Raw genomic sequence first — 27,032 nt, 5'->3', positions numbered from 1 at the left:
TTGTGGCGCATGGGCTTAGTTGCTCCGTGGCATGTGGGATCTTCCCAGACCAGGGCTCAAACCCTTGTCCCCTGCACTGGCAGGCAGATTCTTAACCACTGCGCCACCAGGGAAGACCCTGGATTTCTTTGATTGCTACTGAAGTGGAATATTTCCCCCTGCCTTAGATTTAGCTTTCTTTATTGTGAAAAGATAGGACATGAGAGAAAGAGGTTCATGGACTCAAATTTGGAAATACTAACTTTGAACTGAAAGGACCAAGTCCCTGGTTGTTAGATAGGTCATGCATGCTCATGAATGGCAACATAAGAGAAGAGGTTATCCTTCCATTTCAAGTGGCACTCAGTGATGATGCCACCTGGCCATTTCAGGTAAGGTACCTCAATTTGTTCCTCATTGTTTAAGGAAGAAGCCACCATGATCTTGGTCCACATTGAGCTTAAAGGACAATGCTTCATATGTGATCTGTGAGTTTTCTCCCAGCCCAGTCGTTCCCTTGAGTTGACTGTCAAGCTCTTATCTCAGCAGAGTGGCAGGTAAAAATATTCAGAGGGTCTCCAATTTAATTCAGGTAGTCAGCAAACCACAAGATCTGTCTGCTAACTACTTTCATACCAGGTAGGATATCTCCTACCGAAATCTGTAACTGAGCTGAAAATAATTTTGTGCCTTTAAATATCTGATGATGTGCCACATTTCACTACCTCTGAAGCCAGGGTGATGTACGGTAAGTAGCCAGATCACAACATGTCAGTCAAACAGCTGTTGGTGTCATTTCCTGATGTTTGCTAGGTAGAGAACTTCACATACCTTAGGCACGTGCTCTCTGTGAATGGGATTGATGTATTTTCTTGCCTGTGTGTTGTATACATTATTCTGGAGCAGTTTATCTCGGCAGCTTTTTAATCCTCTCCTTGTGCCTAAAAGCTAATTAGTAAATCAAGAGTTAATATAAGAGATAATTTGAACACTATAGGAGAATTCCCAATTAGACCATAAGGACAAAACTTCAGAAAATTGCATGCCCGAATGCTGAGGTGCAACTAAAAATAGGAGGAATAAAAGTATACTTCATCCTCTACCAGCAAAACCAAAAATTAAACATTAAACCACAACTATCTCTTTTTCTCTGTAAGCCTAACGATTCTCTTCCATATATGTAAGGAAAGCAAATACTCATTTTTGTTTACAATTTAGTTTAGGCGTTGTACAGTGACTCACGTGAGGCACACCCCAGAGAAAATTTAGTGGGCAATAACATTGAACACTACAAACTCATAGGATTGTAAGACACGGCTGGGGTTTGCCCATCCTCCAACTGTCTTGCTGGAGTATTTTTTTCTCCTTCTATGGGAGAAACTATTTAGAGTCAAGCATTATTAAGTCAAAATGCAAAGGAAGGAGAAAATGAATATGGGTTAATTGCATTCTGGATGCCACTGAACCACAGTTGGGATAAATTATTATCGTGGTATACAAACACATTGTGCACTCCAGGAAGAAGCTGGAGTATGGGTGTGTACCAGAAAGTGGCCACAGATGAAGATTCTGAGTGTGTGTCTGTGTGTGTGTGTCTGTGTGTGTGTGTGTGTGTGTGTGTGTGTGTATTGGCAGGCTGAGCATGCATATGGATCCTCATACTTAAGGCTAAGAAGTCGGGACTTTGTCCTGAAGCAGTAATCTCCCAGAAGAGTTGTAGCTAGCGTCCAGGAATGTCCCATTATATGCAATTTGGCACATTCTGTGTGATCGTCTCCCTTTTACTTTACTGCACAAAGAAGATACCTGCAATCTTGGTAGAGAAGTAAAACTCTTATTCCTTATCAGCAGATCTGCAGGGTAACAGAGGAAACACTATGACAGGAGCAGCTGTAATTGTGCTGAAGACCTCTTCCTACCATCAACCACCTGGGGAGAAAAAGAATTCAGTCAATATAAATAAAGGGCAGATAGGCACCAACCTAAAGCAATGAACTTTTTGTAATAGGAGTGAAAAGAAGGGACCAATGAGGGCTACAAGAATCACAGAAGGCTTCTCTGAAGAGGGGATGTTTGCTACCCTAGCCAGACGTAAGGCAAAACCTTCAGGGTCCTGAAGAATCGGGTAGCAGCAGGACTGCAGGTAACCATTTCTTCAGTAGGGATACAGTGATAGGCAAAATAGGCAAGTCTCTGATTTCATGGACCACCACAGAAAACACAGGGGCCTGTTTGTTTTGTTTTGTTTTGTTTTTTGCAGGGCCTTGTTAGGGTGCCTGCATCTGAAGGACTTAGATAACTGCCCCTTTTCAATGGCCTTTACTAATTTTCCATTTTATGTACTTCTGTGTATAGAATTGTTTAAAATTCATTTTTCAATTTTTAAAAGTAATGTGTTCATGAAAAAGCAGTAAAAACAGACCAGAAGTATAAAGTCTCTTCTCCACCCCCATACCCAACCCTTCTATCCAGAGATAACCACTGTTTCAGGTATATCTGTCCAGAAATTTTCCATGCATATATAAGCACAGAATCTATATTATGTATAAATATTATCATACTATTTTACTTTTTTAAAAATGTAATTCTGCTATAGTGATAGCTCTATAATGTTGATATAGGAGAGACTTGACGAAGGCAATCTGGTTGGGAAAAGGTCTTGAAGCTCTGTTGTAATACACTTTATATAAAATGTAATATCAATTGTCAGTATCAAAGAAAGGTGCGTACTAGAAAGTAAGGAACAGTAAAGCACCACCAAGAAATTCCTTGGCTTTACCACTTAGGCATCTCTGCATGAGAGCACAGAACAGTTGCCTACCATTTCACTGCGTGAATGGACCATAATTTTTAAATCATACTCTAGTGGTAGATATATAGAGATTGTATGTAGTGATTTTGCCTTCATAAGCAATACTTTTTGAATCTCTTTTTACATGTACCTTTGCATTCTTAGGAAAGGGAATTTAGAGCATAAAAACCTCCAAGCAGAATCCCTGAGTGGAAGGGAATGTGCATTTTAAACGTTGATAAAATGTTGCCATAAAATGTTGCCAAACTGCTCTCCCCAGAGGTTTTTCCAATTTACAGTCAATGGGAGAGACAATCTGTATATTTTAGGATTTCCTTGGAGAAAGTGCTGAGCTAAGCTGCCACAGAACCAGTTATGCAAGCTTCGGATTCAAGATCAACCTACCTATTTGCAATCAGGATCCCAGCCATGCATGCAAGTTCAAGTTTCTCTGAGCTTTTGGGATCCCCAGGCAGTTTGCCTGAGTAGTGCAGCTAAACTGGAGTGGTATGGTGCCGCCTACATTAAGAATCATTTTTGTTTTCGCTTTCTGGAGTGTAAATACCTATTAAAGGATTTTCATTCCAAACCTAGGGAAAATTCTACTGAGAAAGCAAACTAATAAGAGGGAGGGAGCTGTGAAGGCTAAGTCTGAGCTGTCAGGAAGGCAGACAGAAAGAAACAAGGCAGGGAGGCAAGGTCAAGAAATTGAAGAAGGAACTGTGAGACAGTCCTACGACCACTTTGGCCTCCTGAAAGAAAAGGTTTGGTAGATATTTGCCCGAAAGCCCCTTGAAGAGGATTCAGCATCAAGGCTGAATGGCAAAGACAAGAAGTTCAGCACTTTTGCTATTTTCCTCTCTCATGTTCAAATACTTCTCAGAAACATACAGCTTCATCTTCATTACCATTTGATGTTTATGTATATAAATCCTCTTCTAAGTAGACTTGGGGGTTTATATGCATGGTTTTGTGATAAAATAAGAGATAATCACATTTTCAAACATAAACATATGAATGATAGAAAAATGATAGCATTGGTAATTCAGTTTCACATTTTCTCAAGTATCTTTTTAAAATGCAGCTAATTATATACTAAGACTTCTCATACATCATTTATGTTATTGATTAAATGTAAAAATGGAAGGAAAAAGACTGAGTCCAATTTATTTTTGCTAAGAGAATGAGTAAAAAACAATCAGCCACGTTAATATTTCAAACAACAAACAATTGGAAATTTATTTCTGCTCTTAAAGAAAAGTTTGGGACTAACAAATTCTTTTACACATGTGCTGTTGATGAAGAAAGGAGGGAGAAAAGGTACAATATGCTCCAGAAAATGATTACACCTTCAGCGAGATACGGAAGGAACAGCCCCTCTGTTGGCCAGTAAGGAAACCATGCTTATGACTTAGTAGTCACAAACAGCAAAAACACAACAAAAATCAGAAGATATACATATACGTGTGTGTACGTACTCTTTCTGTGCTTCGTTTCCTGCGAAACTGTACAACAGCAATATATTTTTAACTTAATCTAAAATGTAAAGCCTGTATCAATTATCAGTCATCCAAAGTGTCTGTAGTACAATTTGAGGCAGCACGAGAACAATGGAACACATTTTCATTCAGTCTTTTTTTTTAACATCTTTATTGGAGTATAATTGCTTTACAATGGTGTGTGAGTTGCTGCTGTATAACAAAGTGAATCAGCTATACGTATACATATATCCCCATATCTCCTCCCTCTTGCGACTCCCTCCCACCCTCCCTATCCCACCCCTCTAGGTGGTCACAGAGCACCGAGCTGATCTGGCTGTGCTATGCAGCTGCTTCCCACTAGCCATCCATTTCACGTTTGGTAGTGTATGTATGTCATTGCTACTCTCTCACTTCGTCCCAGCTTCCCTTTCCCCCACTGTGTCCTCCAGTCCGTTCTCTACGTCTGCGTCTTTATTCCTGCCCTTCCATTAGGTTCATCAGTACTGGTTTTTTTTAGATTCCATATATGTGCGTTAGCATACAGTATTTGTTTTTCTCTTTCTGACTTACTTCACTCTGTATGACAGATTCTAGGTCCATCTACCTCGCTACAAATAACTCAATTTCGTTTCTTTTTATGGCTGAGTAATATTCCATTGTATATATGTGCCACATCTTCTTTATCCATTCATCTGTCGATGGACACTTAGGTTGCTTCCATGTCCTGGCTATTGTAAATAGAGCTGCAATTAACATTGCGGTACATGTATCTTTTTGTCATTCAGTCTTTCCTGCTTCTACAGTTTGTCATGGATACCTGTGTTTTCCTCCTAATCATGTTTTCTTGAATTTTACTGTTATTTAGGGTCAGATATTTGAGAGTTTGGGTTTGGGGTTCGTTTATGTGTTGGTTCTTCTTCCAATGACATACCACGTATTTCTAAAAGGCTTTTCAAGGAAACGGGAATTGTCACATAGTAGTAAGTTCTGTTGCTCAGACCTCCTGGATAATCCCCCGTCTCCACCTCCACCTTCCCCCAACCCCAGGGCTGCCTGGGTTCGGGTCTCACCACTTCTCTGTGATGGCAACAGCCTCCCAAAGCCGGGGGCCCTGGGCTCCTGCCCTGACCCTCCTTCTATCCTCCCCACTCCTGCCAGTGGCGTCTTCCTAAAGCAAAAATCTCGCTGTGCCACTCTCCTGCTTAAAATCTTTAATTGGCTTCAATTAGCTTCTCACCACCTTCATGGAGAAATCCAAATTCCTTGGAAAGCTCCACAAGCCCCTTGTGACCAGGCTCAGGCCTGCCTTCCAGATGCCACCACTGGCTCCTCGTTTACCCCCTGCTCAAGCTGAAACAGCCCCGCACCGTTTCACACGTGGAGGCTTTGTGGGTGTTGTTCCTCTCCCTGGACGGTCATCCTCCAGCCTCCAACCTGGAGAACCCGTATTTCGTCCTCTAAAACGGGGCTTCTCAGGCCTTCCTGCCCACGTGAATCTCCTGGCGATCTTGTTAAATAAGATTCTGCTTCTGCAGGTCTAGGATGGGGCCTGAGGTTCTGCATTTTTATCAAGTTCATCAGCATTACCAGGTAATGCTGAGGCTGGTCAAAACCCATGCTGACAACAAGGCTCTAAAACATTACTGTCATCCCTCCCTCTGCGGAAAAACTCCTCCCCTCCAAAGCTGGTCTGCACAAAGCTTCCTCTGTCCTCATTTTATATCCTGGGTATAGAAGGTGCACGGATGCCCTTCCGTGGCTCACACTATTGTAATTACTTGGTTACGTGTCTGCTCCTCTCGCCACCTGTGGATCACCTAGGGCTGGAACTGTGACTGCTGCCTCCTTGTATTCCCCACACTCACATTGAGGCGGAATGTGCAGGCATTTCATAAAGGGATTTTTAACAGAAATTAGCAAGATTTTTAAAGTGCCTGGATGACCATCTGACACGGTGTTGTTAAAGATGTCTTTGCTGGATTGGAGGGTTAAACTAAATACTCAGGTCTCAAAATCATGTTTGTTTTTTTTTTGAAATGTTGCTACCACTGTCTCCAGTAGGGATGGGGGTGGGGTGGGGAAGGAAAGGCCTAGAACTATTTGATTCCTATTCGTTTAACCAGCATGGAAGTCTAGGCTAGGAGGCTGGCTAGGAGTTTGAAGAGCCCAGACCTGCTAGACAGTACAACAAGCTGATTATCTCTGTGGCCTCGAGGCTGACTTCCCCACCCCAGTCCCCCCCCCCCACCTCTGCTGCACAGCACAGCCCCACCTGTCTCCAGACGCTTGGCCTTGCACAAAAGAATGAAGGAAAGCCAAGACCCAATGAATAATCTCCAGCAGAGCATCTGGGCAAGGAGCAGCCCATTAAAGACGTTTGCAGGTCTTAGTGGATAGAGAATCAGTAGAAACAAACAGCATCTGCCCAAGGTTTCTTCCATCATGTCACAAAGAGGAAAGGCTAGGCCAGCAGTGACCATCCCAACCATGGTAACCAATGGTCCCGAAAGTTGGTCAGTGGTCTCTAAGGACCACAAAGATAACAGCTGCAGCACAGTGGTTCTCAATGTTGAAGGTGTGTAAGAATCACCTGGGAAGCGATAGTTATAAAATGTGAACACCAAAGGCCCCACCCCAGACCAACTAATTCAGAATCTCTGGGGCTGGGCCCAAGGAGTCAGTAGTTTTTAAAACCCTCCAGGTGATTATAATGTGAAGCCAGTGTTGACAGCCACTGGTAGAGGGTGTCACCACATTGGACGCTTGAAGTGCCCCACAGGGGCCTCAAAATTGAACGCCTAGCCTCAGCTTAAGCACCCAACTAACTGGCTTGTGAGTCTTGTCCATTGTAGGCCAAATAAAACCAATCCAAGACGGTTTACCTCCTTCCTCATGCAGCAGGCACTCATGATGTTACAAATGAGAATTTCTTTATCTGCCCCCGCATCACTCAGTTTCCATTAAGAAATTGGTAAATTGAGAGAGAATGTGAGCCCTTGAAAGAAGGAAGCTGAATTCATTTGGATTCAAATCTGGAACAGAATTTGAACAAATTTGGAACAGGGACTTCCCTGGTAGTCCAGTGGCTAAGACTCTGCGCTCCCAATGCAGGGGGCCCGGGTTTGATCCCTGGTCAGGGAACTAGATCCCACATGCCACAACTATAAAAAGATCCTACATGCCTCAACAAAGATCCTGAGTGCTGGCAACTAAGACCTGGTGCAGCCAAAGAAATAAATAAATGTTAAAAAAAAAAAAAATTTGGAACAGAAAGTTCCAAATTCCCTTTTTTCTAAGTCTTAATAACCTACATTGCCTCCCTTCTTTTCCACCTGCACCCTCTCTGCACAAACCCATCAGTCATGGAGGTGAGCTCATGGCATCTGGTAGGAGGTCAGATGGGAACTTGATTGACAGGCAAGTCAGGTGGGGTCACACTGGTTGCATCTGAAGGCACCATGCGGGAGTTTCAAGATGGTGGGATTTGGCTATATTCACAAGCACAGAGTCCTCCAGTGTTGGCGATCGTGCTACCAAATGTGAAAGGGCCCTCACGGCAGGGGCTTCAGACATTTTAGTTGAATCAGGATCAGAGCTCCTCAATTTTTTTTTTTTTTAACATCTTTATTGGAGTATAATTGCTTTACAATGGTGTGTTAGTTTCTGCTGTATAACAAAGTGAATCAGCTATACATATACATATATCCCCATATATCCCCATATCTCCTCCCTCTTGCGCCTCCCTCCCACCCTCCCTATCCCACCCCTCTAGGTGGGCACAAAGCACCGAGCTGACCTCCCTGTGCTATGTGGCTGCTTCCCACTAGCTATCTATTTTACATTTGGTAGTGTATATATGTCCATGCCACTCTCTCACTTCGTCCCAGCTTACCCTTCCCCCTTCCCGTGTCCTCAAGTCCATTCTCTACGTCTGCGTCTTTATTCCTGTCCTGCCCCTAGGTTCTTTAGAACTTTTTTTTTTTTTTAGATTCCATATGTATGAGTTAGCATACAGTATTTGTTTTTCTCTTTCTGACTGACTTCACTCTGTATGACCCTCAATTTTTTTTTAATGAAATATTTCAGGCCTTACGATATTAAGTATAATATAATGAATACTCATGTACCCAGTACACAAAAGAAACAAAACCTAGCACATCTAATCACAATACCTTGGGTACCCTTTCCTATCCTTTTTCTCCCTTTCTGTCCTCAGAGGTAACTGTTATCTTAAATTTGCTGTTTGTGATTCTCAGCCTAGTTTCAAGTTTTATGTTCATTATTCCTAAGTATGTTTTTATTACACATACAGTTTTGTTTCTGCATGTTTTCAGTTATATAAATGATATTGTACTCTGTGTATTTTATGTGTTTTCAAACTTTATATGTACAAGTGGTATCATATTATGTATCCTTATGCAGGAATGTGTCTCTCCAAATTATATTCTTGAGATGAATCCATGTTGGTTAATGTGAACTTGTTACTTTTAAATTACTGTATAGCATTTCATGGTAGGAATATACCCCAACTGAGGTTTACATTTTTCTGTTGATGAATATTTGGGTTGTTTCCAATTTCTTGCTGTCACAAACAGCACAACAGGGGACACTCCTATACATGTCTCCTTATCCAAACATGGGGGAGTATCTCTAGGATGTTTATGTAAGAGTGAGATTTCTGGGATGTAAGGAATGTACATCTTCAGCTTTTCTAAACATTACCAAATAACACCCTACCAGAAGAATATGAGCATTTCTATTGCTCACATGCTGTCAACACTGATATTGTTTAAAGTCTAAGTAGTCAATTTTAACTGGTGTGTTTTTACCAAAAAATCCTGCAGGGGGCAGCATATCCTGGTGATTCCTGCTGTTTCTGCCGCATTACAGTTAATGGGTCCCTTCCTTCACTCCTTGAAATCCTTCAACCTTCTCTAAGTTAGTTACTCCTCAACCCGCTTTCTTACCTCCATCAGCTCCCGGGAGATATCTTACACTGACAAATATAACACCATCTGAAAGCTGAAAGCTCCCTCCCACTTTTCACTCCACATTCCTGGCACATATCTGTCTCCTGACAGGATGGGAGGGAAATAGAGACAAGTCAGTCTTGAATTAAAATACTCGTTCCAGTTCAAAGTAGCATTAAGAGAGGATGTGAGTGGACAGCAAAGTCTTCCACAGTTCTGAAGCAGTGGTATGTAGCCTAATTAGAAGGCACTGCACACTGTCAGAAACCGTTTATGTAAATTGGAAAATTGCTGAGAAGTAGGGAAAAGTATTGCAAAGCTTTGTTTTTCTTCTGGAATAGAAGCTATTTACTCCTTTGCTTTCTTAGTTACATTGTTGCTGGTTCCCTAAGGAAGAAAAAGAGTGTTCAGTTTCAATACACCTCCTTGAATTTCTCTCATTTATACTGAGCTGAAGTCTCTCCATGTCCAGAGCTCCATAGTGGGAATGCAGCCTACAAAGATGCAATCCTTTCAACAAAGCAGATGTGAAATTGAGCTGTGCTTAAAGATTGAAAATGGCTGCTTTAGAGGAGAGTTTATTGTTAGTACTTTCAAAGTGGTCCTACTGTCACCCCTCTGCTGGGAGTACTTTTTCCTTCCTAGAACTGGATTTTTAGATTTCAGTACTTTAAAATGACTGAATGAATGAATGATAAAATTGTATTACTGTCCTTAAGGGGGAAATTAGGCAAATAAATATGATTTGCTTTTTTTTTTTAATAGATTTTTTTAAATTTATTTATTATTTATTTATTATTTATTTTTGGCTGTGTTGGGTCTTTGTTTCTGTGCGAGGGCTTTCTCTAGTTGTGGCAAGCGGGGGCCACTCTTCATCACGATGTGCGGGCCTCTCACTATCGCAGCCTCTCTTGTTGCGGAGCACAGGCTCCAGACACGCAGGCTCAGTAGTTGTGGCTCACGGGCGTAGTCGCTCCGCGGCATGTGGGATCTCCCCAGACCAGGGCTCAAACCCGTGTCCCCTGCATTGGCAGGCAGATTCTCAACCACTGCGCCACCAGGGAAGCCCATGATTTGCTTTTGGATTGACCACTGTTTTGAGCTATTAAATCTTCTCCCCCTCCATTATCATAGATCAAAGTTTCTCCAAATGGAATCTATCAAATACTCTTTTAGCAAAATGTTAATAGGTGTTCTGGGGAGTACAATTTATGTCAGTAAAAATGTTGGGTTGAAGAATGTTTTCTACAGGAAAATCAAGTTTCTCTAATGCAAAAGTTTCTTAGAGTCAGTTATTTGCTGATATGTATTATAAATCTATAAGGCACGACTTACAGCGATTCTGTGTTTCTAAGTGGTTTGACCACAGTTCCCTTTTCCATGAAACACCTGACAGGATTAGAGTTCAGAAGACACACTTCGGAAAATGCGAGGATAGATATTCTAAGGTTGGCTACACCATCACCCCGAATCACTGAAACCAGAAATTCACAAGACCCAATTATATGTTATCCTTGACTGAAATTCTTTCATGATAGAACATCTGTCTTGACATGTTGGTTGGCATACACATTGCTTCTGTGTTGAATGTTATTGTGGAGATATTTGAGGGCAGCCTAATTTTTGCTTCCTTGTCTGTGACTTTTTTTCTGCTTCAGTGCCTAAGGAATGTCTGTATTCTCGAACTTCAATTATTCAGTCAGGGATATGTTTGTAGTGTTGAGCATTCTGTTATCAATATGTCCTAGAACATGGTATACTCTTTCAATCTGTAGGCTTCTTTGTCTTTAGTGATACTTCCTTGTATGATATTTGCAAATACTTTTCCTGTTCTATTTATTGGATCCTCTTCTTCAGGGATCCTCAATTATGTTAAGTGCTTTGGAACTCCAATCTATTACCTTCTAATTCCTTTGCTCCTCTTGTATTCACAAGCCTTTCTTCTAGGTCAGTAATTTTATTTGCAGCCATGTTTATTTCATTCCTTGCCATGTCACCTTTACTTATTGTTCTATAATATTGTTTTTGTCCTCAACCTTCTTTAATTCTGTAACCTTCCTGTTGTTCTCTCATCTCATCATTGAGCTCATATTTTTCTGAGTGCACGTTCTCATTAACTTGATTCATAGTACAAAGCACTTCTGAGGAATTTTGTTTTGTGCTTTGGATTATGTTTTCTTTAAGAGTGAGGGTTTTATCATTCCTCTGCATGCCATGTTCCTTTCTTTTAAGGGTTGGTTGGTTTCGTTTGTTTTTATTTGGGAACGTTGCCTTAGCGTGTTTGGATATTTGTCTCTGTTTTGTTCCCCCCAACCTTGTTCTATCCAGACCTTCTCTTTGTTCTGACCAAGTGTACGTGACTTCTCCTTGACTCCATTTTCATTGACTCTGACTTGTTTCCACACTGAGCTATGGTTTGAGAACTTGGTATTGAATACCACCCACTTTCCTGTGGGGACTGGAGGGGAAGACTGTGTGACATCTGTGTGAATTAGAACTCCTGGATTCTGCTCTCTCTGGGATTTGATAGGCGTTTTGAACTAAGTTTTAACCCCTCCCTACAATCAGGATTCATATCCACCCTGAAGGGGGACACTCTGGGATTTTTTTTCCCACAATCATTCAACACATTTTTGTTGAGTACCTATTCTCTACTAGGCACTATTCTAATCTAGGCACTGGAAAAAAATGAGACAAAAATCCCCTTTCTTGTGAGTTTATATTCAATGTGGTATCTTGACTGATACAACATGGTATCCAAAAGAAGCTGCCCACTTCTGCCTAATGGCCATTCCACCACCCCTCAGTCAAAAGAGAGAAAAAAAATAAGGATAGTCATTCAGTTCAATTTTCTGTAGATTTGAGGGCAATAATGAAGGCTTAAGATTCATCAAATTCGCCAGTGAAGCTTCAGAGGGGCAGGGAGGAAGGTCAAGGTTAGGAGCTACACTGTGTCACTCCAGAATCTTCTCTTTCCCTGGCCTGCATTTTGCATGCATGTGTACATGCCCATGTTTTGTTTTGTTTCGGTGTCCATAATAGTAAGGGGCACTCCTTGCCTTAATTTGGTAGCTGGTTTATTGTTTGGAAGGAGAGAGCTAGTGTTTCTTGGGGTTGGCGTTCACTTTTTTAGTTGTGAGAGAAAAAGGGAAGATTCTATGACCTGTTTTCACTCTATCACCTTCAGCTGGATGGTTCAACTTGTTCTTTTAACTCTTAACTAAATATCCTATCTGTGGTCTGCAAATATAAAATTACCATGAATAGCTCCTTCCTCGTAATTATTCAAGTATTGAATACTTTAAGACTCAGATTTAAAAAAAGAAATCAAGCTGAAGTGGTTTGGTTGGGTTGTGTGCCAGCTCCTCTCGGCTAAAATACATTTCAAGGACTTAAACTTGAGAGCACTTCTAAGAAGTTGGTTATTCTTATCCCTGGACACTAAAAAATGGATTCCTTCATATCTAGGAAACACATTTGTCAGAAGAGCTCTTCAATTTCGTGATACCTTATGCTCAAGATTTTTCTTGCACAATCCCATAAGAATCCAATCTCTCTTCTGAGTATGTCAAACGCCTACACAGTTAGTAACAGGCAAGAGGCAGGAAGTGAGAATAAATACCTATCTCTAGACTTCTGCTAAGATATGGGCTCTGGGTTAGCATGAGAAACCCCAAGTACCTAGACCTATTTGCTGAACCTACACAGTCAAAGAAATAACCAAACACTTGTGCCTTTTATTGTGTACAGTAAGAGACTGAGCATTACCTACAAATGTCTCCCAAATAAATCATACTTAATTCAGATTATGAAGAGAATATTTGATAAATGCTTTGAGAATATTTGATAAAGGCAATTTGAACGGCACTAGATTGCATCTTCTTGTGTCACTACCGTGTCTCTAATGTAATTTCCCCCACCCAGAAATGTAATTCTCAGCCAGTTGCCTTGAAAGCTGGTTACCTTGGAGATGATTATCAGTATTACGATGACCTATTTAGAGGAATTTCTGCATTGCCAGAAAACAAATAACCACAGAGAGAGCCTTACAAAGGAATGATGCTTGTTCCCTGGAAGTGCCTTTACAAACGAATGCCGTAGATGTGATGTATTATGTGTGTGTGCGTGTGTGTGTGTGTGTGTTTGGTGTAGATTTGTCCATAATTAGGATTTACATTTTTGTGGAATGGCAGTTGTCCTTAAGCACTTTAAGAGCAAAGAAGGCGGTAAAAACAGCAGCAGGAATAAGCATATAGACATCTCTCTTCCTACAATTTGAAATGCATGGCCATGGTTGTATTGATTTCTCATCAGTGTTAACATAGTTTCCATTTGCCCAGTTTCTTTTTCTTGCTCAGGCTCTGTTTTTTGAGGATTTTCTAGGGGTGCTGGAGTGTGGTTGACAGGTGATTGGTGAGGATTGATTTTTACAAACCAATTGATTGACTGTTAATAGTTCCCAAATAAACTTATAGCTGCTATTTTGATTTCCTCAGAATTATGCCACAAAGTCTACATTCTAACTCTATTTGGTCTCCCATTTTTCTGTGAAACTAGTGTTTGTGATTAGAGGCAGATTGGACTTTTTAAGTTTTTAAGTTTAAATGCTTTTCATTAATCATTATCATTGTACTATCCATTAATGCTTCACCTGCCTTTTTTTTTTTGGAGAAATTTTTGGTACTACTTTAATGTGGACCTTAAAAAATTCCAGTGATTGGGACTTCCCTGGCGGTCCAGTGGTTAAGACTTCGCCTTCCAATGCAGGGGTTGTGGGTTCAATCCCTGGTCAGGGAGCTAAGATCCCACATGCCTCAAGGCCAAAAAAGCAAAATGTACAACAGACGCAATATTGTAACAAATTCAATAAAGACTTTAAAAATGGTCCACATAAAAAAAAAAATTCCAGTGATAAATATTAAACCTTTATTACGATCAAAGACACAGGAAAAAACAACATAAACCAAGCATTACCCAAAATAGGACCAATAGACCTAAATTTCCAAATTTAATATTTGTTCTTAGGTTTTCAGGTGAAAACTCACTCATTGTAGCTTCCTCCAAGGTAATAACAATGTGTCCATATTTCCCACCATCTTCTCAGATCATCTTGCAAAGCATTGGACACATAATAAATGTTCAATAAACCTGACTCATCGTATAATTTGCCCTCCAAGAACTTCCAAAACCTTTTTACATTCCAACTCAGTTTTCATCTGCTCATGTTCAGCAAGATTATGTAGGAATCTCCTTTTTTTAAGCAATATGCAGTAAGTCTGTTTTCAGAGAGGATCTTGAGTCAAGGTCAGTTAACTCATTCAGGCCCTATTTTCAATTTTTGTACTGTAGACCTGTCCTTATGCCTGAAATTGCATCACTCTGAACTGAGGGCAAATATCAAATTCATATTAGTTACCTAATTAAATTCTTTGGACTGTTCTGACTGCCATGTTGAAAATGCCAGTGTAAGAAAATTTTCTTCCATTTGACTAAATACAACTCTTTCTCATTCAATATTTTTGAAAGGGAAATACACTGATAGTTTAATTAATAATTCCTTAGCTAAATTTTAACTCCTAAAATCTAGCACTATATTATTCAAATTGATCCTGTAAAATGTTGACTTCTCTCCATCTAACAGAGTTGTTAGGAACGGTTTTACCGAAAAAGCATTAACATTGCTCATTGGTATATGGCCTTTGACTCATTTATGCCATGTCCTAAAAGAAGCATTAAAAACACAGAGAGATTTTCTATTTAATTCAGAGACCGTAAATGGTCTTAGAACATAACGTCTGCCCTCTTATTCATTTATTCAATAAAGATATTTAACTGTCCCTTTAAAATGGCTTTCAGATGAAGTATCAAGTTGTGAGTTGTTTGAAGTATCTGCACGTCCAGCACTGCTTGGTAAGAATTAACCCTTTTGAACCTAGGCTTGCATCCAAATCATCCAGAATATTTCCAAAAAGATTCAGAATCAGACCTCTGACTCTGCCCAACAATGCCACTAAATTAATTCACTCTGCGTTCTCTGGGATGGCCTTTCAAGGCGAATCATGAACTTGCATTAGAATATTTGCTTTGTGTCTAATCTTCACTCCTAGAGGTGACAGTTTTTAACGTTTAACACTCGTCATCCTTCCCACCCTGATGCTAAACTGGGAAGAATGAGAACAGAATGTTCTAACCTCATCCATACCACAGGTGGTTATTCAAGGGAAAAAACATATTTCATGGCCTTTTGCTAGATAAACTTGCTTTACAAACAAGGCAAAATCTTCTGAAGGATGATATGGAATAGCTTTTCTCCAAAAAGAGTTCATGACTTTATTCCCTCCGCTCTAAGAAAACTCATGTCCTACATTGCTAGTGATCTGACGCAAATCATGAGATTAACTCACTGCAATTATTCCAGCTGGTCATTTCTGTCAAGTGCTATTCAATCCGGAGCAGCACCTGTTAGAGTGTTTCTGATGAGAAACTTGGGGAAAGGGTTGTTGGGTAAATGGGCTGTTTTCACCAAGTCCCATTTGCCATCCTTTTAGTGATTGATAGTCATCCTTAATGAAGATTATAAAAAGAGAAGCTGCTTTAAAATGGAGAGTCAAAAAGTTTCCACGAAGAAATGATATAGAGCTGAGCTTAATTACAGAGGTATAGGGTAGGGGCATGAAGAGGAGGCATTTCAGGCACGTGGCCCCAAAGAGGGATGAAACACAGTGTATTCAAGGTGCTGAAAGGGCCGGAGCGGCAGGGGGAGTATCCTGAGAGATGAAACTGAAGAGGTAGGTATGAGCCAGATCATTCAGGGTCTGTTAGTCTAGTTAAGAAATGTGAACATTAAACTTACAGTATAATTACTGGCTTGAAAACCATGTAAGGAGTTATATCACGTTTTAATCATCCTTCCTTGTACAATGTATAGAGTCTAAAACTGATCAAGTTTCTGAATGTTAGATTAGGATGAATGTTCAAAGTCGCAGGGTTTCTATGATCACTGATATTAACTGTCTGACCACGGACCCATCACTTAGTCTCAGGTCCCTCAGCTTTAAAATGGAGGTAATGAAACCTCTCTCTCGGGGTGGCCACGAAGAATAAGTGAGATAAAATACAAAGAGTGAAAAATAAAGTGCCTGTTAAGAATTTTTTTTTAATCGGAAAGAATATGCAGTACAGGCCTTAGATGTGGGCGAGAAGGGACCGTGCCCTGGAACCCAGAGTTTAGAGAGCCTACTGTGGTCCTCCTCTATCTGCACTTCCAGGGGATGAAGAATCCTCAAGACCAACAGAACAGAGAATGTTCATCTAGGGGCTGCACCCAACTCTCCATTCTAGACCGGGCTCTGGGTACCTGACATCTAATGTTCCCTGCCAAAATGAGCTCAAGTTTATTCACGAGGTCTTTGAAGATTTTTTCCCCCCAATTATGACCACCTGAAGGCAAGTGCATGCCCCACGGCTGAGGGATGGCTAAAGAGCAGTTTTGGGGGACATGCAGGCTGGGGCGTCCCCATAGGTGTATGTGAAACTTCTTATGGTGTGTGTGGGAGTTTAGCGAGGAGAAAAAGGGGGCCGTTTCCATTGCTGAACCCCAAGGAGTCTGAGAACTCTTGATTTAAAGCTGGATTTCCTGGTTATTATGAATGCTTATTTGTTAAGATATGAGAATAGAAACTACATATTTTAACAGTTTGTGTTTTAGTTTATAACGTTTAACAATTTAGACACATGGTATATGGACTTGCATTTGCAGTTTTAACCCGGGCCCTGCAAATGTTACAGGCAGGTATCTATGTATCCTATTATTTATAAAATCCTGCATATCACACAAAATTCCATTTCATTTAAACTGTCTTAAGATGTATGGGTTGCCTATTTATGAAAATCACTTTATGGTAACCATGAAATTCCATTATGCTCAGGAAGGCTGGAAAAGGCCAAGGGAAAAAAACAAGTTCAAAGAAAGGCAATCCATCTAGTGACCTCTTTCCTTCTCTACACAAGCAAAAACACCATCCAAGTATCACTGTATGGTGTTTTGTGAAATTGTACATCTATATGTGGAGGTGGAATGAAAAGAGGACATAAGAGCTGGTGATGTTTAGAACTAGCAAAAGGTTACTTCTCTCTTTGTGACATTCATTTGGACTCCCTAAGTGTAGAGCCTTGAATTCAAACGAAGCATTTCCAACCGAGTGAAGGGTGTCCATCTGCCCCAGATTCCTCTCACAGTCATTGCCGTACAAATCATTTAGCAAGAAAACACACACTGTCTTACGCTATCTTTCCTACTACAAAAGGTGTGAGTTGATTTAAACGTAACTTTTCAGGAATTTCTGTCTTCTCCTCCCAACCAAATGTGAGCTCTTTGAAGAACAAACTGGGTTCTATAGTTTTCTGTAACCCCTCACTCTCTTCCCTAAGAGTTTGCTCACCAGATATTTATACCTCACTGACTGATGCGATCATTTAGCAAATATTTACTGGATTCTACCATGTGCCAGACTCTGTGTCAAGCATGAGGGTACAGGATTGAACGGGACACTGGCTAAAAGATAAATGCCTGGCACATAATAGGCACTCAGTAAATGAGAGACTGAGCAGGTGAATGAATAAATGAATGGATGAAAAAATGAGTGAATTCTGTACCACAGAACTAAGGAATAATATCAAGAAAAATGGAATAACCACTTAAGTTATATTAAACCAAAAGTCATCAAAGTGAAAGATGTCAGCCTGTAGAATATCCATGATTCAAGAAAATGGAAAATGTGGGGAAAATAAGAGCAGCCCTAACATTTATACTTCTGGGCCATCTCCGTGGCTATTTAGTGTGTGGCTCTGGAATCTTGCAAAGAATTAAACTGATCCATAGAAACCAAATATTCTATATAAAGAATTTGACTAACTCTAACACCCCAACTCTCACTTCTCCCAGATTTAGGGATGAAGAATCTTAGGTGATGTCAATTCCATAGAAATCAGTATGTACAATAACATTATTGTAAGTTTTTACTGAGATCTGAAATACTGATATGCTGTGATTGACTTTAATCACAAATTTGCTGCATAAAAAGCAGTAAAATCACCACAGAATTATATTACTCCTTGTCATTTTCTTATATGCAGTATAATATTGAAGTCATAGTTTATTTTTATTTTCTCCTTACAATATTGTAAGAAAACCAGGTTACCAAGGTAGAAGTTGATCTCTCTTGCAAAGCTACTTATCTTCTTGACATGCAGAGCACCAGCTGATTTCGAACAGAGTTTCACAGCTTTATAAAATAGCACCATATTTGGCCATCAATGAACCAAAATAAAATACCTCTCTAGAAGGATAAAGGAAATCAACATTTACATAAAGAAACTTAATAACAAGCCAACCATGGTGTTCAAAGTTTTGTATCTTTTTAAAATAGGGCATGCATTATTCATACTGTAAAATCTCAAACCAAAGGTGGAAAGTATGAGTTATCAGCAATATCATGAGTCTTAAAAACTATTATCTCCTTTTTAGAAGAAAATGAAAGCCACTTTGTTCATCCTATTCCAGGTCGGCATGCTTAACAATGTCACTTAAAGGCAGGAGGGGGACAGCAAGGAAAAAGAAACCTTCCTGAGATCATGAATTCATCTCCTTTTTCAAGCAGAGAAAGAAGCAGTGAGACATTTCCAGCAAAGAAAATGTAGGGGCCATTCCCCTACTCCCTAGGAGACAGACCCAGGCACTTGACAAGTTCTAGGAGCAATTCAAAGTGAGGACATGGAGAGAGATTCCTCCACTCTCTATGGAAACATTTCCAAATCTCTCCCTCCATTATCCTAAGACAGGCTCAGTCCATAAACTTTCTAATATTTGGACTGCAAAATGTCTAGAAGACACATAGATATTTTAAAGCAAGTACATGCAAGGAATAGGGAGTTAATGAGAGTGAAATCCATTCTGGCTGAACCAATCTGAGAACTGGGTGAAGCTGAAGTAACCCCACCACTGAGCACTAACCCTGTTCAGTCATATTAAGTGTAAGAGCACCGCTATTCTCACATTGTTTTTGTTTTGAACTCAGGCTGAATTGCCTGGAAACCTTCTCTATATGGATAAGGAGTAGCAACCATTTATTGCCATATTACATGTGCTTAAAAATCCCAGCAATGTTTTCCAGTTACCAATGTTATCTCATCAAGTAGAAATGTCTAATAATTGTAAAAAAAAAAAAAAAAAAAAAAAAGGAGGAAAGAAGAAAGAAAGGGAAAGAAAGAAAGGAAGAAAGGATCTTACTAGTGATCTTTCATCTGGCATAAATAAGAGGCTAAGCCCAAATGTCCAAAAAAAAAAAAAAAGAAAAAAGTCAAATTTGCTGTTTGCAATTTTGTTTGCTTTGCTGAATCCTTTGACTGTTTTTGTTTTTCCAATCAGCTCATACAAAGAGTTTATACATGGTCATTCCATGAAACCCTCTGTAGTCATCCAGAAAGAATCAAACATAATTACTACCGTTCCTAGTCTCATGCGTTTGCCCTTCCCAAAAGATTTTCCAAAGTTCAGGAAGACGAGGGTTGAATTACAGATGAAGAATTTCACCTTCAATACTGAAAAGGAAAGATTTGGGTTTTGCAAACACAGTGAACCCCTTCCTCTACCAAGGGTGGAGCTCAAACCCTCACACTGTTCTTTTACTTGCCCATAAACGCACCACATCTGGAAAATCTTTTTTGGCTGTAGTCCTACTCCATAGGTTTTGTTCATGCATTCCCACACTTTTAGTCAAGAGGCTGGCGGTCACGTACAGTCCACTTTGGCAACAACAAAAATGACTGTTGGAATTCAGTGGCTTCCTCTACCACGACCAAAAATGCTTTCCACTTAATTCATAACAATAGCATTTTGTGCTTATGTATTTGTCTCATCAAAGCACTCTGCCGCCATTAATGAGCTAAATCAGCCTTTGCTATTTTACAATGTCTCACTACAATGAGGTTGCTTTTCTCTGTGGCAGTCACTTATGTCATGTTGTTTTCTTCTAGCAATCACTGAACTTAACTAATGTAAATTCATTTTTAAATTGTGGGCTCAGAGGAAAATTTTCCCGGAATATATTTTTAATGCTGCATCCTTACTATAACATTACAGGGAGCATTTTAAACTATAAAGACACATAAGTTCTTCAATGTAGTCTTCTCTAAGTACTTGTAAATTATTTATAAAGACCCCCGTCAAGTAAATGTGTTGTAACTGCCAGTGATGGAAATGGAAATTGTCTGCTCTGTGAACCCTATTACTATTTATTTGTATACTGTTTAATGATTGGCTTACTGATGAAATACTCCGTCAGTGTACAAGAAAAAGCTGCAGTTGGCAAGGAAACTCTAAATCCTAAATCTGCCATGTTTTAACTCTGCTGTCTCTGCTACTGCTAGACCACTTTTTTTTTTGTAATACTGATATGGCAGTTTAATTCAATGATAATTAGATTTATCTGTCTACTGTAAGATATACAAACATATACTTTTCTGCATTCCTCTAGGAAAAAAAATAAGTTTCATGTCATGGACCACTTTTTACAAGCGCTTAATGGCTCATTCCTAGGAATTTGATCTCAAGTGGAAAGGAATGTCTCTCTGAAAATAAGTGTATGCACACTTTCAAGTTTAGACAGAGATGGAATCCTCAAGACCCTAGGTTGAGAAACGATAAACATTTGTTGGTTGCCTCCCAACTTCTATTCCCAGCATTCTTGGTAAGGGCCTTCTAATTCCTGTTTGAGGAACTACCATATTCTTCTATTCTTAGCCTTGTACTTAGGCTAGAGTTGCACCGACCCCCAACTCCAAAGGTAGGATTCCTGGTGCTCCTGATTGGTCTGGGGATGGGCACATGACCCAGGACTAAGCCAGCCTTAGCTCATCACATCATCTTCACCACAGGGATTAATATAGGGTTGACATTTCATCTATGTTTGTCCAATCAGAGTGAACTTGGGACTTTTCCTGGGAATTCTGATGTAGATTCTCTTTCCTTTGGATGGTATAGGGTGACGATATGAGACTTGAAGCTGGTACAGTCATCTACATCCTTAAGAGAAAAGCCTAGGATATCTTGGGGAGGCCACCATGTGGAATTTGCAGAGGACTCTGTAGAAAACAGTAGGGACACAGGTAAACCTGGGACCTTGATATTGTTGACTCTGTATTAAATAGGGAGCAGATTGAACTGCTGTAACAAAGAGGCTCCAAAAGATAGAATTGTTGTTTGAAATTCTTTATCTCCCTCATGTCCATAGGTGGGTGGGTGGGCAAGACTGGTAGGCAGTTTGGGGCTGTGAGGTCATTTAGGAACCCAAGATCTTCCTACCTTGTTGTCCTATTCCCCTGGAGTACTGACTTCACGTGGCAAGGTAAAAGCTGGTTCACTGCCCTCCCATATCATCCATGTTTCAGTTGCAAGAAAAAAGAAATGAAAAGTGGAGGGAGTGAAGCTTATTTTAAGGTAGGATTTACCAATTTTAACTCTATTGATATTTTGGAGGTGATGATTCTTTACTGTTAAGAGCTGTCCTATACATTGTAGGATATTTAGCAGAATCCCTGGCCTCTACCCACTTAAGGCCCATATCACCCCCCAAGTTATGATAATCAAAAATCTCCCCAGACATTGCAAAATGTCTGGGGGATGAAATAGCCCCTCCATTGAGAGCCACTGTTTTAAAGATATGCTATGGAGTTCACACACAACACTTCCATTCACTTCCAATAGCCAAAGTTACTTATTTGGCCATACTGAGTTGTAAGAGAGTCTGGGAGAAATATTTCTAGCTGGATGAAATGGTGCCCAGGTAAAACTTAGGAGTTTCATTGCTAAAAAAAAGGGGGGGGAGGGAATTCCCTGGCAGTCCAGCAGTTAGGACTCCACGCTCTCACTGCCGAGGGCCTGGGTTCAATCCCTGGTGGGGGAACTAACATCCCTCAAGCTGCACCGCCCAGCCAAAAACAATAAGTACATTTTACACATCTTTTAAAAATAAAAGGAAGGGAGAAAAGGATTTTAGGGGACAATTAATCTTTGCCACACAGCCCTACTTCTGGACTTTTCCACCATATATGGTGGACTGAAATGAGTTTTCAGTCACTTGAAATTTGGGACCTTACTTGATAAAAGTGCTACTTTCCTCTTCCAACACGGTAAGTTGAAACTTACTGAACATTATCCACGGGGTGGGCGGCGGGGGGGCGGGAAAGTGAAAGGAATGATACCTAAAGTTACTCAGAAGCTGGGTACTGGCTCGAAGGGATTGAACAAAACAGCTGAAATGAGGCTGTTTCTTAACAAGTCTTTGGTTGAAATGGAAAGGCTATGGTTACAAGGGCCCACGGTCACTGTGGTAGTTAAGAAAGAAGACAGTATAATTATGCAAAATTGTCGAGATGAAAACTGCAGGCATCTTGCATTATTCGGCTTTGAACTGCTGCTTTCTAGTTCTCATTGTAAATACAAAAAGCCTTTAGTGGCCCCTTTATATCTCACACAAAAGGATCATTGCTAACAGCCAGCTGTTTTGCAATTGTATTTCTATGAAGTTAGCATAATTGGACATTAGAACTGCCTAAGGGAAGAAGGGGGTGACAGTGTTCTTGGGTATTAAAATAGAGTATGGAATAGTCATGGAAGGATCCCCCTTGTTACAAGGAGATAGTCTTCCCAGAGTTCATCCTGAAGCCAATAGTTCTGAATTCAAAACACATTTTCCCACAAGAATATTGTTTTTATGTTATTAGATAACCACAGAAGTCCTCCAATACCAGAAAAGAAAGAGATGTATGCTTTGCAATAGTACAAAAGAAAATGCTGCAGGGCAGAGAAAGGTTTGTCTGAAGGTGCTGACTGAGAAACTCATCAGTAAAATCTTCAGGGAAGAGGTGACTTTTAAACCACATTTACCGTTGGGAAAAGAAAGCATCTCAGGCTAAAGGACAGGCAGTTCAAAGACGGGGCATTCAGTTCTCTGTGAGGACGAGTGAGTATTGACCAGGAGTGGAGCACAGGGCTTGTGGAAATGAGATGAGAAGTTAGGATGGGCTGTGAATGCTATGGTAGAGTTTGGAATTTTTTTTACGTTGGCAAGTCATTAAAGGCTTTTAATGAGGGAGCTAGTGTGATCAAATGTCATTTTAGCAATTATAGGAAGACTAGTTTGACGTTGATGGCATGGTAGCAAGAGAGATTGGATTTCTGATCTTGAGATGTGGCAACAAGTTAGAGAGAACCAACAAGAGTGACAAGGTGAAGGGAAGTTGGCAGGATGTGGTGGCTCACTCTTCATGGGAGGTGGAAAAGGAGGACTCAAAGACGGCCCCAAATCAGGCTGGACTCATGACACGAGAACAGGCCAACAGGGGAGGTAATGAACTCAGTAGGTTTCGGTCCCAAGGATAAAAGAGCCGAGGGAGTTATAGTTATGGCCTTATAGTACAGCGTGTGGGCTGCACTTATGTTTCTGCAAAGCTCACCCAACATGGTGTCCCTATAATTGAAGGAAAACAACTTACTGAATTTCATACTTAGTTCCAAAGTCTTCCTCCAAGGTTACTCTATATCCTTTTTTGGGAATGTATCTCTACATGTTGAAACTGTGCCAGGGACACCAGTGTTGGTGAAAACATTACATTCCAGTGCCAGACTCTGTGGCCAGAAGCTGTTTAACTGAGGTGGCAGTAATATTGAAATCATAAGGTTGTACTGCAGGGTGTCTGAGAAGAGTAGTGTAGAGAAAAATCCTATTAAATGTGTGCTAAAATAATATCAAATGTGATTAAACTTGAGAGTCTTGGGGCAGATGAAGGGAGAGGAGAAAATAAAGAAGGATCAGTAATGGTCAGAGAGAAAAAGAGGGGACCAAGGGAGAGTTTAGTGGGAAGAGTGCTATCTTAGTCTGGAGACAGATAGATAGACAGACAGGTAGGGCTCTGCTATAACAGAATACCACAGACTGGGTGGCGTAAATAACAAACATTTATTTCTCACAGTTCTGGAGGCTGAAAGTCAGAGATCAGGGTAACAGCAAGGTTGGGTTCTTAGGGAAGGCTCTCTTCCTCGTTTACAACTGTCTCCTCATTGTATCTTCACATGGCAGAGAGAAAGATCATCGCTCTTATGTCTCTTCTTACAAGACTCCACCCTCTTTTGATTGCCATACCCAACCTCCCCATTTCCATCCCTTCCATAGACAAAGCCATCAAATCAACCAAGCCTTTGTACAGCAAGGTGGATGGTAGAGAAGTCTGGAAAAGCAAGAAAATAGGGACATATATGTGTCATCACTCTTCTTACTCCCTGACCAAAAGAGGATGGCGGATTCAGTGCATCCAGGGTAGATCAGATGGAGATGAGTGGGATGGGATGCAATGCCTAAAGGACTATGTGTAGGTGGTAGCTAGAGCTAAATATTGGAGCATCAGGGCCAGATCAGACTACTTGGAATTGTTTGTGGGAAGAAATCCTTCAGAAAGGAAACTCCTACCACTTAATGTGAAAAATATATGTGAGAGGTCTTCCACTCAAAATTAATGCCTGAATAGGGACCAAATGAAAGAAAAAGATTGGCACCAGACCATCGTCTGTCCACCCCACAAATTATATTCAGAAGAGGCTGTCCAACTGGCAGAAAATGGCCCTTTCACCTTCAGAATTGCTCATAAGCTGGAGCTGACCAAGTAATCACCTAACCAGTCAAAGGTAGTTTACATCCTCATCCCTGAATATGGCCACTGAGACCAAAGTATTCATTTGGCCACCAACCTAGGATCCTCTGCACTCCTTTCACATGGCAAAGTCAGTGCTCCCTAGCCTCCACTGCCTAGGAGGTGAGGTGTAATAAGTGACTTAGCAAATCATCTCACTGTAGCTTTAACACAATGATTTCCTATCCCTCGCTCTGGATTGGAAAGAGTGGGAAAAAAGAAAGTAGGAGTTCTAAGGCTAGATGGAAGCAGAAGGAAGAAACCAGACTATAAATTTTTTTCATGATAGAAAGGAATTAACAGAAAAAGGGAGGAGGTATAGATACCACCTCTCTCCAGCAACCAATAGGCATTACTGTATTCCCAACAACAACAATAAATCTCAAAGCTGAGATCCTCCTTTTCTGTTTCCTCATTTTGAGCAGCATCAGGAAAGTAGATACTGCATACATAATATGCCCAAGTATATCCACATTAGCTGGCCTCAATATCTGGAAAGAAATCTCCATAAATCATAGTTTTGACTCACACTATCCTAGAGCCTCAGTAATAAGATTCCACTTAGAACTCTCCAGATTAACTTTTCAGCTCTGTGTAATCTGATGTCTTGACTTCAGGAACAAGAGGAAACTATACAGGATGCTGAGTTAGTTTCCCACCTCACACCTCAAGACCACTTATACAGGTAGAAATGAAAGAAACCCTTCCTTTCTCTTTCATACCATACATGATTAAATTCTTCATTAATGAACCAGTTGCTTAGCATGGGTTTGCTTCTTTCCAGAAGTAAATCTGACACTTGGGGCAGCTTGGCTTATTCCTGCAGCCAATGGAATGACTTCTTCCCATTTGCTAATGGTGGGCACCAGTTCTGCAACGTGACTTGGGGGAGAGTCTGACACATAGATGCTGACTTAGATCTCAGCCCTTTCATGACACAATAATAAACATTGACCATTAATAGCAATATGTTCCAGGCACATTTTGAAGCACCTTCCCTGTAGAAACTCAATTTAATCTTCACAACTCTCTGAGCAAGGTGTTATCATTCTCACCACTTTAAGGTGAAGGAACTATGGCACAGAGAGCTTAAATAACTTGCCCAAACCACACAGCTAGCAGTACAGCCGAGATTCAAGTTAATCTGGCTCCAGAGTCTATACTTATAAACACTATACTAAATTATTTCTTCAACGTATCACAAAGAGCAGTAGGTTCAGAGTCATAGGACCTTGGTTTGAGTTCTTGGGAAAAAAAATTAGCCTTTCCAAACCCCAGTTCCCTCACTGGGATTGTTGTAAGGATTAAAGGAGATGATATAATTTATATATATATACCTAACATATATGTATATGATCTTAAAGTACTCTACAAACATAAAGGAACATTATTATATTAAACCTTGTAATGGATCTTACTGTAAAAATTATTCTCAGCTAAGATTTCATCCATTTTTACTAATTTTACCATGGATCCTTAAACATCTGTACGTAACTGTTATCTTCTGATTGCATGCTCTGTGTTAACTTTTTTTAATTAAAAAATACTTTTTTGAAGGATTTTGTTTTGAGGGACAATGTAATAATTTTTAGAAGATTGGAAAAAATATCAATTTTTTCCAAAAGATTGTTTTCTAGACCTATATAAACTTGACTTTCATCATCAAACCTTGCTAGATAAACAACAGAATTATCTCTTCAGCTTTGGTTGTTGTATTAGTTTTTTGCTGCTGCCATGATAAACAATCAAAAACTTAATTTTTAAAACAATACATATTTATTATCTTATAATTCTATAGAAGTCTTACACAGGTGTCACTGGGCTAAAATCAAGGTGCCGGAAAGGTCGCGTTCCTTCCTGGAGGATCCAGGCGAGAATCCATTGCCTTTTCCAACTTTCAGAGGCCAACTGCATTCTGTGGCAGTGTAGCCATCTTAAAAGCCAGTAGTGTAGCTTGTCTCTTACCCTTCTTTTTTTTTTTTTTTTTTAAGAGGATTTTTTTTTATTGAAGCATAGTTAATTTACAATGTTGTGTTAGTTTCAAGTATACAGCAAAGTGATTCAGTT

The 27,032-nt window shown here is 40.1% G+C and overlaps 1 protein-coding gene and 1 long non-coding RNA gene across 10 annotated transcripts in view; one reads left to right on the top strand and one right to left on the bottom strand.

Annotated features, from left to right (window-relative positions):
- Positions 1-1,856, bottom strand: part of LOC133100321 (uncharacterized) — a 268,666-nt gene extending 266,810 nt beyond the window's left edge. Inside the window, exons 1-2 of the long non-coding RNA XR_009702477.1 lie at positions 1,786-1,856; positions 811-927 (exon numbers count right to left, since the gene is read on the bottom strand). This is a non-coding gene — a long non-coding RNA (uncharacterized LOC133100321). The remainder of the gene's footprint in view (positions 1-810; positions 928-1,785) is intronic.
- Positions 1-27,032, top strand: part of SYT1 (synaptotagmin 1) — a 1,216,262-nt gene that overhangs the window by 1,171,748 nt on the left and 17,482 nt on the right. The window lies entirely within an intron of this gene.

This window comes from Eubalaena glacialis, chromosome 11 (genome assembly GCF_028564815.1).
Source record: "Eubalaena glacialis isolate mEubGla1 chromosome 11, mEubGla1.1.hap2.+ XY, whole genome shotgun sequence".
NCBI classification, from domain to species: domain Eukaryota; kingdom Metazoa; phylum Chordata; class Mammalia; order Artiodactyla; family Balaenidae; genus Eubalaena; species Eubalaena glacialis.
This window is presented reverse-complemented; position numbering and strand designations above follow the sequence as displayed.